The sequence below is a fragment of the Girardinichthys multiradiatus genome, chromosome 22 (assembly GCF_021462225.1).
Source record: "Girardinichthys multiradiatus isolate DD_20200921_A chromosome 22, DD_fGirMul_XY1, whole genome shotgun sequence".
Lineage (NCBI taxonomy): Eukaryota > Metazoa > Chordata > Actinopteri > Cyprinodontiformes > Goodeidae > Girardinichthys > Girardinichthys multiradiatus.
In genome coordinates, this window is record NC_061814.1 from 23,700,568 (window position 1) to 23,718,370 (window position 17,803).

The following is a 17,803-nucleotide window of genomic DNA, read 5'->3' on the forward strand; positions in this document are numbered from 1 at the left end:
TGTTTGGATATAATATAAAAAGTTTGAGAGGATTGCCATTTTTAGGATATTTATCTGGCCTATCATGGATATAGGCAGATTTGACCATTCATTTAGCGATTCCGTGATCTGTTCCACCAGGGGGGTCATAATTTGCTGCACTTAAATCATTGAGGTTTGGGAAAATCTTAATCCCTGGACATTTAAATCCTTCTGTAGTTGTTTTAAACGGAGTAACCAGATTAGTACATATTTTTTTTTTCTCGTTAAGAAACAATAATTCTGATTTAGAGTTATTAATTTTCTATGAAAGTTATCAAGTTGGGGATCTTATCCTTCAAATCTGTCATGAAAAATACGATGTCATCTGCAAATAAAGACATAAGATGATCTCTTCCTCCAATTCTGATACCTGATATCCCTGTATTTGTTCTCAAAGTCATAGCCAGAGGTTCCTTTGCTAACACAAAACGTATTGGCAATAGGGGGACACATCTTATATTATGATAGCCTTGTCTTGTTTTAACAAAACGTTATTAATTATCTTTTATCAAATTGGGCAAGTATTTTGTGCTTTACACAAAATCTTAATATCACATCCCATAAAACTGATTCCCCTATAAGAGGAGCATTCTGTCAGGGGTTTGTTTGGTTTCAATAAAAGGGTTATTGTAGCTAGCCTCAATGAGTCTGGGAGTATTTCAGATTTATATGATTCCTCATACATATTAAGAAGTGGCAATGTTAATTTATTTTTAAATGTTTTATAAAATTCTATTGGAAGTCCATCTGGACCAGGAGTTTTATCACTATTTAAATTGTCTATACCTTCTGACATATCTTTTATTGCTAAAGGACTATCAAGGGATGCTTTAATTTTCCTTTATTTCTAAACGGTCTGTTGTTATAGTGCCCAACTTTGATGTGATGCTAGTAACTGCTTTTTCCATTTGCATCTTTTTTATCCTCCAAGCTAATATTTTACCTGCCTTCTCTTCTTGATCATAAAAAGTTTGTTTAGTACACGTTAAGTTTTTTGCCACTTTCTCCACTGTTAATTTATCATGTCTGGCTCTTACAATAGTCCAATTATATAGTTTTGTGGGATCATTGCTTTGGTAAAATTCTCTTTCATCGGATTTAATTTGTCTTTTGAAGGATATTAATTCTTGATTATATTGTTTATTTTTGTTACTGATGTAATGTATAATTTCCCTTCTTAAAGGCTTCCCATCTAATACTGGCTGTGGTTTCATCTTTATTTATTTCAAAATATTCGTCAATGCAAGTCTCTATATATATTGGGTCCTTTAACAGAAATGTCTGCATCCTCGTTGTTTTACACCTTGATCAACCCTATCCAATTTAACTTCCAAAGACATTGCTGCATGATCACTAATTACAATAAAGTTATACCAACAATTCTCAACGTGATGTAGTCAGTCTGTGGAAATGAGATAATAATCAATACGCAAATGACTTAGGTGCGAACTTGAATAACATGAAAATTACCTGCTATTTGGGTTCTTTGTTCTCCAAAATTACTTTTCTGGTCTGTGTATGAGTAGTATTAATTTGAGTAGACCTATCCAGGGTACAAATGAAGTCCCCTCCTATTATATAAAGTCCCTCCAAGGCTGACAATTATAAAAATTAATTTTCATTAAAGGATGGACTATCCTCATTAGGACCATAAATATTTATCACATTTATTTTTATTGTTGAAACATGGCCCTGTACAATGCCATCTCCCATAAGGGTCTTTAAATGACTTTGTAGTTTGAAATGGTATTGACTTGTGTGTAAGAACAATAACTCCTGGCATGACTGATAAAGGAAGAGTGATATACTTGACCCTGCTATCGTTTGGTTTTTAAATGTATCTCTGATGCAGTCAAATTAGATTCTTGTATGAAAATAATTTCAAAGGTTTTAGTCTGTTTAATATCTGTTTCAATTTAGTTAGTGTCCATATTCCCATGACAATCCAGCTTGTAATGTTAACATGTCAAAATGTTTCCCTTGGCTGTTCTCTCTATATGACATTATCAGATTATTTGAAATGCTGTAAACTGAAATAAACCAAACAACAATTGAGGATGCAGGATTCACACACTCACACATTATAAACACAGAACTGGTCCTAGACAATCCCCGACTGAACATTTGCATTTCCTTATCAGAAATGCTTCTCTCTTCCCTTAAACAAAATATTTGGAGGGCGTTAAACCACATCACTCAGGAGTAACTTGCCAATGTGACCTCACCAAAACTCCATAACATAGACAGTGTCTACTAACAATATAATACAATTTTTATCTATTTCTCCCCATGATTAAATTTGACCTTGCTAGAAAAAGTAACTGAGTTAAAGCTTAAAGCAAAATAGTTGAAACTGTTGCCTAAGTAACTTCTCCGTTATAACTCACCGATCGTGGGCATCTGCTATGGTTTCCTTTGGAAGGTTCTTGTAGAATTTTTCGGCTTCTTTAGGTGTTGAGAATAGAGGGATTGTTCCACCGAGCTAAAACATTCAATAAAATTCATAGTTCAAGTAACATTAGTGATGAGGGAAGGAAAGGTAGGGAAGCCACAAAACTGAAATACAAATATTTACTACAGAACACTAAAGAAACACATAACTTAATGAATGAACCATTTACAAAAGCAGAACTGAACTCTATGTTTAGAAAAATTAAGAATACAGCACCTGGTAAAGATCAGATTTGTTACACAATGATACAACATCTCAGTGAAACATCCAAAGACGTCATATTAGAGCTTTATAATAAAGTCTGGGAGGAGGAGGAGGAGCTGCCTCAGAGCTGGAAGGAGTCAATCATCGTACCAATAGCTAAACCAGGAAAAGATAATACAAAACCAGAAAATTATAGACCTATTGCTTTAACATCAAATGTATGCAAAATAATGTAAAAAATGATTAATAATAGATTAACATATTATTTGAATAGCAACAGGTACATTACTAAAGTGTAAAGTGGTTTTAGAAAAGGGAGAAATATTAATGATCCAACGTTGTGTTTAGAACATGAAATCAGAAGAGCGCAAGTTAATAAGGAAAGTGTAGTAGCTGTATTTTTTGAAATAGAGAAGGCATATGATATGATGTGGGTTGAAGGATTACTGATTAAATTAAATTAAATGAAAATTACCGGGAAAATGTTTAACTGGATTCAAAATTTTTTAACAAATAGAACTCTTCAAGTTAAAATAGATCAAGAAATATCAAGAAAATATGCTGTAGACAATGGAACACCACAAGGTAGTATTATAAGACCAATATTGTTCACTATAATGATAAACGACGTATTTACAGAAATTGGAAAAGAAATAGGATATTCACTTTTTTTGCAGATGATGGAGGCATATGGAAAAGGAGCAAAATGTAAAGATAACTGGAAAGAAAATACAGGCGGAGATAAGAAGGATAGAGGAGTGGGCTTTTCAATGGGGATTCAAGTTCTCAGTAGAGAAAACAAAAGTTATTGTATGTACAAGGAAAAAAACAAGAGAGGAAATAAAATTAAAATTATATAATCAAGAATTAGAACAAGTTAAATGTATAAAATTTTTAGGAATATGGTTTGATGAGAAAATCCTATGGAATATACATATTCAGAAAATAATAGATAAATGTAAGAAAGTATTAAATATTATGAGATGTTTGGCTGGCAGTGACTGGGGAGCAGACAGGGAAGCGTTAAAACAAATTTAAACAGGATAGATCCGATCAAATATAGATTATGGAAGTATTATATATGGTTCAGCAGCAAAGAAGCACCTGGAAAAATTAGACATTATTCAACATCAAGCCTTCAGACTTTGCACAGGAACCTTCAAAACAACCCCAACAGCAGCACTTGAAGTAGAAATGGGAGAAATGCCGTTAGATTTGAGGAGAACACAATTAACAATAAATTACTGGATACATTTACAAGGCAATAACCCGGGTCATCCAACACGAGAGATCTTGAAGCCATGCTGGGAAACAAAATTGAAAAGAGACAAGAAGTTTTGGATGGATTGTTAAAAAAATATGAGAAGAGTTTCATATACAAAATATAGTAATAAGTCCAATACTGCCAATATCTGTTGTACCACCTTGGATCTTACCAGAAGCACAGGTAGATATGTCTTTAATGGAAAAAAAGAAAAGAACATATATATTAGAGTTAAATATAGTACAGGAATATGTTAATAATTATTATCAATATCTTCAGATTTATACAGATGCATCGAAAATAAATGATAAAATAGGAATAGCATTCATAGTACCGGAATTTCAAATAAGAGCAGGAAAACGAATCACAAATGGTTTATCAGTATACACAGGAGAAATATTAGCAATACTTTTAGCAGTACAGTGGGTGGAAGACATAAAGCCTTTAAAAACAATAATTTGTTCAGATTCAAGTTCAGTATTATTGAGTTTAAAATATAACCATTCAGACAGAAGGCTAGATATTCTACTAGAAATACAGCATACTTTATTCAGACTACAAATGATGGGTTTATCAATAGTATTCATATGGGTTCCAGCACATATTGGAGTTAAAGGAAATGAGATGGCAGATAAGATGGCTAAAAAGGCAATGCAAAATCAAATCAATTTTACAGTACATTTAAGTAAATCAGAAGCAAAAAGCATCATCAAACAAAAATTGAAGGAAGAATGGCAGAAAAGGTGGGATGGAGAACAAAAAGGAAGATGGTTTTACAGGATCAAAAAGACAGTCGGTGAAAAAAGAACTGGAAGAAGGAATAGAAAGGAGGAAAGGGTAATAACAAGACTAAGATTAAGACATACAGGACTTAATTATACACTTTTTAAAATACATAAACATAATACAGGACAATGTGACTACTGTGGGATGGATGAAACAATTGAACATATTTTTATAGTGTCAGAAATATGAGCTGGAAAGAAGAAGCATGAAGAGAGAATTTGAAAGGATTAAAGAAAAGTCTAGCATAATAGATTCATTACAAAAGACAATAGGGAGCAAACATATACAAATTATTTTAAGATTTCTAAAAAGAACAAAATTATTTAATAGAATTTGAGTATATAAGATATTAATCCATGTTGAACCACACTCCATACCAGTGGTGGCGGTAATGCACACCTACAGAATCATGCCAACCGCCATTAAACACCAGAAGAAGAAGAAGAAGATTGTTCCACAGTGCAGGATCTGCAGGGTCTGTACTGGAATCCACAGAAGGCGTTGATATCAACAAACAGCTTTACAACCCAGTGAAACTCCCGTAGGCTCCGGACTGTCTCCACAGATAGACCTTCTGTAAATGTGAATTTGGACCCGTCAAGTGTAATGTCTTGTTTCCTTGCTTCACGGTAAAAATTCCTTCTCCTGGAATTTTAGGAAGTAAACCAGCACCACTCTACTTTAGTTTGGTTTCCCAGAGGCTAGCGTGTGATGTACTCGCTCCAGTGTGAATGACAGATGTTAGGCCCGGCCACTTTGGTAGACTGCTGATAATAAAATCGAATAGTGGTTGTTTACCCTCTGCTCCCTCTTGTATGCCAAATATGTGCCGGTTCTTTCATCTTCCCCGATTTTCCAGGTCATGTGCTTTAGACTCCAGAAGTATGATGAGTCCAGTTCTGCTTTTCGAGTGTGCTGAAAACATGCTTCACCAGAGGTGGAGCTGTCTGAAGGGCAGAAGGTAGTTTTCTGAGGGGAATGAGATGACAGGTCTTAGAGAAACGGTTGATAACAGTGAGTATGGTGGTCATACCTCTTGAAGTGGGAAGTCCGGTGACGAAGTTGAGGGCTATATATGACCAGGGCCGCTTAGGAACACAAAGGGGTTGCAACAGTCCTGCGGGTGGTTGGTTAGGCTAGGACTTCTAGCACAGATAGTACAGGCTTGTACATACTCTTTAACGTCCCTATGAAGGGACGGCCACCAAACCCTTCTGGAGATGAGGGCGATGGTTCAACTAGAACCAGGATGGGCAGAGAACTTGAATGAATGGAACCAGTGGATCAGGCGGGACCGGACAGTTGATGGGACGTAAGTCCGATTTGGGGGTCCAGTTCCGGGATCTGGTTCATCTCTGAGGGCCTGGGATACCAAGGTTTCTACATCCCACGTGAAGGCTCCAACAACACAACTTTGCGGTGGGATGGGAGGAGGCTCCTTGTCAGAGTCGTCCGGGGAGAACTGTCGAGAGAGGGCCTCAGGCTTGATATTTTTGGAGCCAGGTCTGTTTGAGATCCAGAGGTTAAAACATGAAAAGAAAAGGGACCAACGAGACTGGCGAGGGTTAATGTGTTTGGCTGCTTGAAGGTAGGCTAGGTTTTTATGATCTGTCCATACCACAACTGGGTGTTCAGCACCCTCCAGCCAATGACGCCACTCCTCCAGGGCCAATTTTGTTGCCAGGAGTTCTTGGTCTCCCACATCATAATTAATGCGGAAGAAAAAGGCACAAGGGTGAAGTTTGCCATCAGAGTCAGAAACTTGGGATAGCACAGCCCCTGCTCCAATGTCAGATGCATCAACTTCTAGTGTGACTTGTTTTGACGGGTTTGGATGAATGAGAATGGGGGCTTGAGAGAAACTGTCCTTGAGCTTATGAAAAGCTGCATCTGCCTGTGGAGTCCACTCAAAAGGGTGTTTAGTGGAAGTCAGAGCGGTTAATGGGGCTGCAGTTTGACTGCAGTTTCTGATGAATCTTCTCTAAAAATTGGCAAAGTCCAAAAACCGTTGAAGGTGTTTACGTGAGTCAGGAGTGGGCCATTCGAGTACAGCCTTAATCTTGTCTGGGTCTGAACGAACCTGCCCACCCTCTAGGATGAATCCGAGGAAGGTAACGGAGGACTTGTAAAACTCACACTTTTCAGCTTTTACATATAGACAGTTCTCTAGGAGGCATTGAAGGACCAGGCAGACGTGTTGTTGATGCTCTGAGAGGTCTTTTAAGTAAATGAGGACGTCATCTAAATACACAAAAACGAAACGATCGATGAAGTCCCTGAGGACATCATTCACTAGGGCCTGAAACACGGCTGGGGCGTTACAGAGGCCGAAAGGCATAACCAGATACTCAAAATGTCCTAAAGGGGTCTTAAAAGCTGTCTTCCATTCGTCCCCCTGGTGGATTTGGACGAGATGGTAAGCATTACAGAGCTCAAGTTTGGAAAATATGGTAGGATCTTGCACGGGTTCGAATGCGAGATGAGTGGAAGAGGATATTTATTCTTTATTGTAATAAGATTGAGTCCCCTGTAGTCAATGCATGGACGAAGGGATCCATCTTTTTTCCCCACAAAGAAGAATCCCGCCCCAAGTGGAGACGATGAGGGACAAATGATTCCTGAAGCTAGGGACTCTGTGAAATATTTTTCGAGGGTCTGTCGTCCTGGCGTGAGACATTATAAAGTCGACTGGAGGGAAGAGGTGGCCCAGACAGAAGGTCAATGGCGCAGTCGTATGGCCTGTGAGGGGGTAAGGACAGAGCCTTAGTTTTACTGAAGACCTGTTTTAGATCCATATACTCCTCGGGAACTGAAGTTAAGTCAGGATACTCTGCTGTTCCAGGATCAGGTTCTGGTTGTTTGGGTAGAACGGCTGAATGTAAACAGTAGGAGAGGCAGTTAGTGGACCAGGAAAGTTTGACCAGTTAAGGAGTGGATTGTGCTTCTGGAGCCAGGGAAAACCTAACACTAGGGGGTTCTGAGATACAGGAATCACGAAGAAGGATATCAGTTCACGATGATTGCCAGAGATTATTAATTCCAAAGGCTTGGTCTTGTGTGTGATGTGTTGAAGGTTCTTACCGTTAATGGCAGAAACCAGGTGAGGGATAGGAAGGAGTTCAGTGTCGATCTGAGCCTGTTCCACCAAACGTTGGTCGATTAAATTTTGCTCACTTCCTGAGTCAATGAGAACTGATAAATGGAGTGAGTCTTGGGAGAACAACATGGTAGCTGGTATGATGAATCGGTTATTGGTAGGGGTAAAATGGTGGTCCGTCAGGTTACCCCTTTACAACTGGTGGACCCTCTCTGTTGGTCGCACTGGACAAGAGGCGATGAAGTGTCCATGTGTGCCACAGTATAAACACTGTTTGGATTCCATTCTTTGTTGACGTTCCTCAGGGGAGAGCCGAGTTCGACCAATTTGCATGGGTTCTGGGGAAGGTGTAAGTGGTTCAGGGCGAGGTGCTGCAGCTGAGCTGTGAGGTGCCTGTGATCTCATAGCAAACCTTTCAAAACGTGACTTTCTTCTATCTCTCAATCTATTATCAACTCGAGTAGCTAGAGCTATAAATTAATTTAGTCTTGGGTTCATCTAGCAAAACTAACTCATCCTAACTCAGATTCGTCAAGGGACTGGAAAAAGGCAGCTTTAAGAGCGCAGGTATTCCAACTTGAAGCTGCTGCTAGTGTACGAAATTCTATAGAAAACTCAGACCAACAAGCAGCAGGCTGTGTTGGTCTGGTCTAACTCAGTGTCAAAAATCTGCTTGAATTCACTTATAAAATCATTATAAGTGCAGCCGAAGCGATTGTGATCGGTAAAGTCAACCTCAGCCCATCTTAGTACCTTTCCAGAAAGGAGTCCTAAAATAAAAGATTTTAACGCCATCATGGGGAAAATATTGTGGAGAGTGATTAAACACTAGGGAGCACAGTAGGAGGAAACCTCCACAACTACCAACCTCACCGGAAAACTTCTCCGGACTGGGGGAAATGACGTCACAGGAATGGAGAAGTTGTTGTGAGACGGCAGACTCAGCGGCTCCCCCTGGTGCAGCGGGGCTTAGACTGTACAGGGCATGCTGGAGTAAAGAGAACATCTGTTCAATCTGTGGGTTTGTGTGGTGTTGTTCCAGGAATGATCAAAGTGAATTTCCATGGGACTGGATCTGGAGGCGATGATCTGAAAGAGTCCTCCTGAATGTATATGCTGGGTCAGATTGGCTTGAGTGTTATGTCATCGTTTTTCTAGCTGCTTTGACCCACATGCAGAAATACACTCAGGAAAACAGGAAAAGTTTTAACAAGTTTATTAAGAAATATTTCGATTGCTGCAGAAACTGGAACTCGCTGCTGTGTGGAGAGGGGATCAATGGTAAGTGACAGGTAAAATTCTGGGTTGTTGATCTTGATATATTTTTGCTTACAGATGGTGATTAGGAGATCTGCCAGGGGGGAGGAGTAGTGAGATGATGGAAAACTCCGGGAGCGTGTCGGGTAAGTGAACGGTTCAGGTAATTCTGTTTTACTTGCACTTGAGGTAGAGGTGGCACCAAGTGGATGATCTTGGAGGGGAGCACGGTGGAGGATGAGCCAGGTTCGTTCACAGGAAGCCTGAGGAGACTTGAAACCCGAATGCAGCCAACTGAGAAGATAATCCGTGAAGTTCTCTTGTGGAGAGAAAGTCTGGATCTTCTGTATACACAGACTAGATAAGAAGCTCGGAACTGGAGGTAACCTGGAGGACACGAGAAGGTAAGTACTCAGAAAATAATCAGGCACCGGAGTGTTGGCAACATTGGGTACTAAGCTCCTCTCCTGATGAGGAAGATGGAGAACACTTGTGGACTCAGCTCCTACCATGCGTCTGGTGCCATCTAGAAGTTGGATGAGATTAATAGCAGGTGAACAGAAAGAAACTCCCAGAATTCCGACACTTTCTACCTCTGCAACACGGGCCTCAGCCTCCTTAAAATGAGCCGCCTGGTTCAATGTGTCTTGCTTAACCTCCAACACCACACCCTCCAATGCAGTCATAGCATTTGCCATTCCTGTCAGGCTTATATCGATGCTATCCAATTTAGTCCGACCGGAGCGATTTTAGCTAATCTAATACTTTTACTATGCTAGCCGTGTTAGCATCTGTGCTGCACGTTGTGCTTGGTGGGGTTGTTGTAGCGCCTGTTTTGCGTCTTCGGGAAAAGACTTCACACTTTTTCACAGATGAATCCTCTGACATATCAATTGCATACTTTTTGAACCACGTCAACAGCGTTTGCAAGGTTTTTTTTATGGAAAGTTGGAACTATCCCACTGTGCTGCCATCTTGAAGCTCGGTCCAAATGTAACTTTTTACTTGTAGTTTTGTATTCTGTTCGTTAGGTTTATAGCATTCAATTTGAATTTGCAACATTTTCTGAGATGTTTTTGCAAAGCTTTCAGGTTCTGTTGAATTTTTCTGTTTGTGTTTATTCTCAGAATGTTCTTGTGTTTCAGTGTTTCAGTGTTTTTTTTTTTGTTTGCTCTCCCTCTTAAGTAGCTGCATTTGTTGGTTTGTTTCGTTGACTCACTGTCCTCTTCAAATAGAGGGGGAGTGGCGATTACCAATCTTGAAACTCTAATTTTAAAAGTGACATTTTCTACGTTTTGAAAGTTTCAGCTTATTGGATCAATCTAGAGGAGGTGATATGAGGGTTAATTTTCTCGATATGTTAAGGAGCTGTGGGTCAGTAAATGGATCATCTCATCTAGAGAAAAAGCAGGGGAGCACTATTTTAAAACAAGACAAGTGAATTCTGGTTGAGTACACCATTGATCTTCTCTAGCTGTGAGAAGAAGAGGAGCTAAGTGACAGAAACAGGGAGTAGAGAAAACTGAATTTATGACTGCCTCTGGAAGCTTGGACAGCCTTTTATAGAAGCTTTTTCTGTCTTGGTGTCTCTGCCCAATCCTTCTCTCCATTTCTCTTCTGTGTTTCTCTGCATGTTGACTGGGTGGTCGCAAGACAGCGTGGGCCCCATGCTGACAGGCCTGACTGGCTGTGGGGAGCAGAGGGGAAATCAATGAGTGCTCACAATAGAGTGCCAGCATCCAGACAGCTAACAGCTCCCCGAGGCCATGCGAGAGAGGTGGTGGAGGAGAAAAAGGGCGGATGATAGGGGGGAGGACAGAGAAAAAGGCTGAGGAAGGTGGAATGAGGTGGGTGAAGAAGGTTTTTTTCTCTTCTGCTTCAACACAAGGCTGATATAGGTTGTTTCCAAGCCACTGGTGGTTATAAAGAAAAAGTCAATTTAAAACACCAAAGAGCAGTGTTCCTTCATGCCCACTAAAGCATGTGTATCTTAAGGGTTCAGACAGTTCAGGAAGCAAACTCTCAACTGTATCTGAAACCCGACTTTCAACTCATGATATGTGAAGTCCAGAGTGGTGGTCTGTCGCCCAGGGGCAATAACCGCAGCAATAAGCAACGTTATTTTTAGTCTGCTTATTCTTTTCTTTATTGTAGCACAGTGTACTTTCTGCATGCATGTGTATGTGTGATCCAATTTTTGTTACATTATTATGCAACGCAGTATCTGACCTTGGGAAGAACATGTGCCAGAGGGACACAGAGAAAGAGAGAGAGAGAGCTGAGTAAATGTGTGACCACTTCAACCTCTGTGTCATCCTTGGCTGCACAACTAGCTGCCTCAGTAGTCAGAGCAGCTCTCGTGAGGACTCGAAGTATTATTCACTCCATTTACCCTCTGTGTGTATTACATTAACACCAAATCTCAATGCAAGGGTGGAATGAAGGAAATGAGGGCTTTTTCTTTTGCTTGAAACAACAGTTAATGCCTAAAGACCTATTCCAAAACAACTGTCGGCTCTGATCTTTGTGTTGCATCAAAGAGCCTGTAACTAGAGTTAAAATGGAAAACAGGCTGCCAGAGAAGCCACCTAAGGTAGTGCCTATTTCTCAGGATGACATTAATATAATAGGGCTGGTGTCCAAAACAACTTTGTATTGATTCGCATAACCTTTTAAGCCAGTCGATTGCAGCACTCTAACTCAGAACGCTGCAGTGTTTTAATGTTTTCAAACAAGGATTTGTTGCATTGCTGTCTGTCAGACATTTTCTTGTTACATCTTTTTGCAAGCTGTGCCTTTGATGTAAAAATCTAAAAAATAGTAAAATATTTGGTCAGTTATCACCACAGTTATGATTAGTTTGTCTTGTCCTATAGCATTGTCCATTTACCTGCTGCCTTGCGAAGTCATGCTCCTCAGTAGGATTATTGCTCACCCGTACACAGACTATCTTCAAAGACAGAGGCTTAGACAAAGACAGAGGATGCATCAAGAACCTACAGATCACGTAGTGGGCTCAAAAAAGGCTGAATGAGCATTTGAATACATTGTCAACAAATGTAAACCAGTCTCACTCTATTTTATTCTTGATTGTGGCCTCTTTTTCTGTTTCCTACATCTCCGATATTAAAATGCAGGTGAATGCACTTATGAAAAACATAAATCATAGACTTTAAGGTGCCTTGCAAGAGTACTCATATCCTTTAAACCATTTGTACAGTTTTTATGTTGTAACCACAAACGGAAGCATATTTGTGTGGGATTTTAAGTGACAGAAGAACACAAAGTAACACATAACTGTGACGTGGAAAGAACAGAAGTAAGGTTTCTACAAATAAAAAACCTTTCCCCAAAATAAAAACCAGTTGAACCCAAAAATCACCAAATGTTAGTACTGCATAATTTAATTAAATCCTACTTTAAATACAGCTGCTCTTTGAAGGCCTTAGAGGTTTGTTGTATAACTTTAGTGATCAACCATAACCACGAAGACTAAGAAACATATCAAAAACGCTAGGGATAAAGTTGTGGAGAAGTTTAAAACAGGGTTGTGTTATAAAATAATATTCCAAGCTCCAGATATCTCATGGAGTACTGTTTGGTCAATTATCATAACATAGAAAGAGTATGACACAACTGCAAACCTACCAAGACATGGCCATCCATTCAGAGAAGCAGCCAAAAAGCCCTTGGTAGCTCTGGAAGAGCTGCAGAGATTCACAGCTCAGGTGAGAGGGTCTGTCAACAAGACAGCTATTATTACTACGCATTATAAACCCAGCCTTTATGCACAGTGGGAAGTAAAGAGCTATTGTTAAAATAGAGCTATGACAAATCACACTAAACGTTTGCCTCAAGTAGTGTTAGGGTGTAGTAAATAAGTGGAAGAAGTTGTTTTGGTCAGATGAGACCAAACTTGTACTTTCTGGCCTACATGCAAAATGCTATGTGTGGCAGACAACTAACACTGAAGATCACCCTGAATACAACCTCCCTACTGTGAAACATGGTGGTGGCAGCATTATTCAAGGGGAAGTCTTTTTTTTACAGGAGGGATAAGGAAGCTGGTAAGAGTTGACAGGAAGCTCGATTGAAGTAAATGCCGGCTATCGTGAAAGAAAACCCGACTTGAGCCTAAGATGGAGGTTCACCTTACAGCAGAATACCAACCCCAAACTTACAGCCAGAACTACAATGGGACGATTTAGATCAAATGATTTTCCTGTTTTAGAATGGCCTAGTTAAATTCCTACATCCTACTGAGAATCTCTGGCAGGGATTGAACAATGATGTTCACAGATGCTCTTCATTAGATTTGACAGAGGTTGAGCTAAATGCAAAGAAGAATGAGCAAAAACACCAGGGTCTAGTTGTGTAAAGCTAGTAGAGATATATCTCAGATTATTATTTTTGCAGCAAATGAATGTTCAACAAAGTATGAACTTAATAAGTCCGAACACCTATGCACGGCTCACTTTACAATTATGCCCTATTCGTACTGGTCTATCAAATAAAATTCCAATGTGATTGTAGAAAGACCATATGTGAAAAAGGTCATTGGGTGTGAAAACTTTGGGAAGGCTTTGTATCTGTTTAATACTTATTTTACCTGCTAATCTGTTATTCAGGTCTCAATATGGTCATAAAATTATCTTATGCATATACAATTTAGAGCATCCAGTGTATGATTTTAATAGGCCTCTTTCATATGGATATCACAACTTTGAAGTGGACTGGAGTAGAAGAAAGCATTCATGATGTTTAAACGCTGCTTGGGAACACTCACAATATCTGCTTAGCATCTTAACAACAGACACACAGCCTGTAGTCTTCTTAAGAGCTTTAGCAACCCAAATCTCTGTGATTATATACATTAACAATGACTAATCATGTTATACAATCTGCCACTTCTCCAGCTCTCTAAAGGGACGGCTCGACTCAGCCCGCAGACCTTCAGTGTCTCTGGAGGGGGTGAAAAAAAAAGTGCTTTGTGCCAGAGAGTTCAGGACGGTGCCTTGGAGCAGCAGGAGAAGGGATTGAATCTCCTCCAGAAAAAATAAATAACGCCCTTGTCTGCAAAGTGACCGGTGCTCGCTCTCAGACTTTCAAGGCGGCTCGAGTTACTGTGGCCCCCAGGGAGGAGCAGACAGGTTGTGTCTGAGAGGAATACCTCCCCACACATGACATCATTCCTGGGATGGCTGCAGCACAAAAAAAATAGGCTCTCAGCTCAACCAAAACACAAGAACAGGACCTGATATTTTTCAGCAGACATGTTTGAGCACATGACGTTATGTGGTGAGAACATTGTGTGATCCGTCAAAGGTTTGGGTTTGATTGCTGACTGATCAGGACCCTTGTTAGTCCATGGAAAGCTTCAGGAAAGCTTCAATTATTTGCATTCAAGAGACTTCAGAGTGGCAGTGCTCAGACAGTGAAGTTCCCAATTTAATATGTGCGCACACACACACACACACACACACACACACACACAAAGTAATAGTGCGATCTTACAAGCCAGCCTTAGACTTGAGTCTATTGTGTGAGTTGAAATTAGCTCCTACCACCCTGCTCCCAATGAGGGTGGTCTCCCCTGGGCGCTGTGGATGACATTAAAGGGATTTGTCCGTGAAGATCTGACTCTATTACTGCTGATAATGCGCTGGCAGAAAACCACAGAGAGATCAGAGAGTAAAGTATGGCTCACAACTTGTAATCATGTATATCTTAATAATATAAGCAAGCTTATTTGCTTCATCTGAATCATCAGATGCTTCTTCTGTACAGAAGAAGCTTGCAGACCTTTAATTGTTGGACCACAGTTAAGTATCTGCAGCTGATGGATGCATGGCAAGGGATAGAAAAGTCAAAATATGTAAAGCAAAACGAAAGGATACCACAGAGGACAGCACCACCTGCTGGTTGAGTCTGGGGAATGAACTGGGGTGGGAAGGCTGATTCAAACACACAGATGTCACTGAGATGAGCACATCAATGACTGTTTCTGCTTAACATGCCCTTGAGGGACTGGTTGAGCTGCTGCACACATCAAGACCAGCTGCTGTGCTTTTGATGCTAAACGGCAGGTTGTAAAATGTCAGTTAAATCCTTGCATTTCATAAAGTTTGGGTAATTGATGAAATGTCTGGTCCAGTGCCATGCAAAAGTACTCATGCTCCTTGAACCCTTTCCAACTTTGTCGGGTTACAATCACAAACTGCAATTTGATGTAGTTAAACACCAAATAGTGAATAATGTTAAAGTGGAAGGATAAGGTAAAATGGTTTTACAAAATGTTTTACAGAAATAAATCTGAGAGTGAAATGCATTTGTATTGAGCTCCTTTAAAGACTCTGTCTCTGTGGCAGGTGGATCTCAGCCCCAGTCTCAAATCTTTTGTGGACTTGAATGTGTTTTATTCCAGGATCTCCCAAATATTAGCTCTACCCATCCTCCCATCCACTCTGACCAACTTCCCTGCCCACACAGCCTGATGCTGGCGCCATCATGTTTTTTTCTCCATCATGGAGGGTGTGTTCAAGGTGATATTTAGTGTTAGTTTTCTGCCACACAGAGTTTTTATTGTGGATCAAGCTTTTAGGAAACTTTAAACTGGACATTGCAAATTTCTGTCAGCAATGGCTTTCTTCTCATCAATGCTCCATAAAGAATTGTAGTGTCCAACTAATAGTTGCATGGGCCTTTTGCTGTTTGTTCTCTAACAAACCTCTAAAGCCTTCACAGAACAGCTGTTTTTATACTGAGAATAACTTATACACAAGTGAACTCACTTTACTTATCACACGATCCTTAAAGACAATTGATTGCTCCGGTTTTTATTTAGGTTTATCAGATTATATGAGGCTGAATACATATCCATGACACACTTTTTCATCTGACTAAACAACCACCAATTTTCCTTCCAGTTCACAACTTTGCACAACCTGGTGTTGGTCTATCACATAAGATCCCAATAAAACTTACTGGATTTGAGCTTAGAAATGTTACAGAGGGTTGAAAATGTATCAGTGACAATAAAGCAAAAAGACCAGGTTGCTCCTGTTATGCCTCACATTCCTTTCCAAACACAGGTTGAAGATGTTTTCTGTCATGCTGTGGTCTTTCCTGGTCTCCATAATCTGTTGTTGACATCCGTCTGTGGCATGACGCACCACATAATACTGTGCAAACATCTCAGCTGAGAATGGACTCTGGACCTGGATCACCAGTGTGCTGTAAACCACCGATCCACCCACATGTTGCCGCATTTGGGACCTGCAGTACAAAAAAATAAAAACAGCAAAATGACTCATCATTGTGTTAAGAAGGAGCCGCCCAGGTTAATCTGCGAGCGGCATCAGCACAACAGTTTTCTGTAACACCACAGCACCTGACCCTACGCTCACCTCGCCACAGCTCCCTCTTCCTCTGGCTGTTTGGACTGCGTTGCCAGGCAGTGGTCTCTGTAAACACAGCACCTGGCAGCTTCAGCAGGAAACCACTACGAGCTCTGTGGAAAATTAGATACCATTACTGCAAACACACCCGTTTTGCTCGGATAACTGGATATCTTTGCAAGAGTTGAACTGTGTCAATCTCTTCTCTTTTGTTTTTGTATGTTTTCCTACAAGAACCTTGATTTTCCCCAACAATCCTATCTGAATGTTTACTCATGAACTCCCAGCATCGGCTCCCACTCCTCATTACCACAAGCAACATTTCACCAATTAACTCTCTCTCTAATTTATATTACAAACATGGCCAAGAAAGTGTCATTTACTGGACCTCCATGCTGCTTATTCCCCAGCTCATCAATTTCCTGTTATTGTTGGCAGTTGAGCTGAAACACCAGCATTGATCCCTCACCCTGGGAGAAGATAAGGTGGGGGAATCGAGATGGATTCCATATCTATTATCTAATGGAATTCCTCCTCCCAGAAAGGGCTATGGATTTTCTGCCACTGGAGCTGTGAAAATGTGTGTCTGTGCTGGCCTCTGCTGTGTGTGTCAGTGTATGAGTGTTCTCTCACGGAGCGGATAGTGACTCTTTTTTTGTGGGGAAAAGTTAATGCTGTGAGGGGAATGTGTTGGAAAGTGGCATTGAGGGTTTAAGGAGTGCTGAAGCATTCAGGGAAATGCTCACTCTGTAAATGTGTATTGACCTGCTGCTCTTTAAATGGCCTTCTCAGGAAGCTACAGATGCATAAGGTCATGTTCATTATGCGTTCCATCAAACTGTCTCATGAGTGTGCAATTTTGTTTAAATGGGGTGGTATTAGGAATAATTTGCAAATAAAAGTTTTGAAGATGTGGTATTTATCCCAGCTTTCTTGGCTGAGTAGTTTTTATACTTGAATAAGGAAAGCAGTAGATTAAAGTTCGATTTAGTGAGTTTTTTAATGTTTAAATAAACTAACACAAAAAAAGATGATTTAATCATGTAGCACACATATCTCACATCAGTGATAATATGTCATAGAAGAGACGAGAGAAGAGGCGAGGAGCAAGTTGAATGAAGGTAAGTTGAGTTTAATATTTCCTCACTTACAGAACCAGGCAGGAAAAACAGGAGTACCAGAACCAGACCAGAACTGATAGTAACCAGGCATAACAAGGCGCAACAGAGGATATCAACCAACAAGGAACCAACCAGTGCTGATATAGATGTAACATTATCTTTCATCCAAGAAGTTTGTTTTTGATAGGAAATTAAATTTATATC

The 17,803-nt window shown here is 40.1% G+C and overlaps 1 long non-coding RNA gene across 2 annotated transcripts; it reads left to right on the plus strand.

Moving 5' to 3' along the window:
- The first annotated feature begins 4,948 nt into the window (after window positions 1-4,948).
- On the plus strand, window positions 4,949-17,411 carry LOC124858819. Of its 2 annotated transcripts, XR_007035943.1 has the most exons (4): window positions 4,949-5,330; window positions 9,160-9,227; window positions 10,739-10,928; window positions 13,998-17,411. It is a non-coding gene; the product is annotated as an uncharacterized LOC124858819 (long non-coding RNA). The 2 variants fall into 2 exon arrangements; XR_007035942.1 differs by lacking the exon at window positions 9,160-9,227 and having other exon boundaries at window positions 4,951-5,356.
- Window positions 17,412-17,803: the final 392 nt, after the last annotated feature.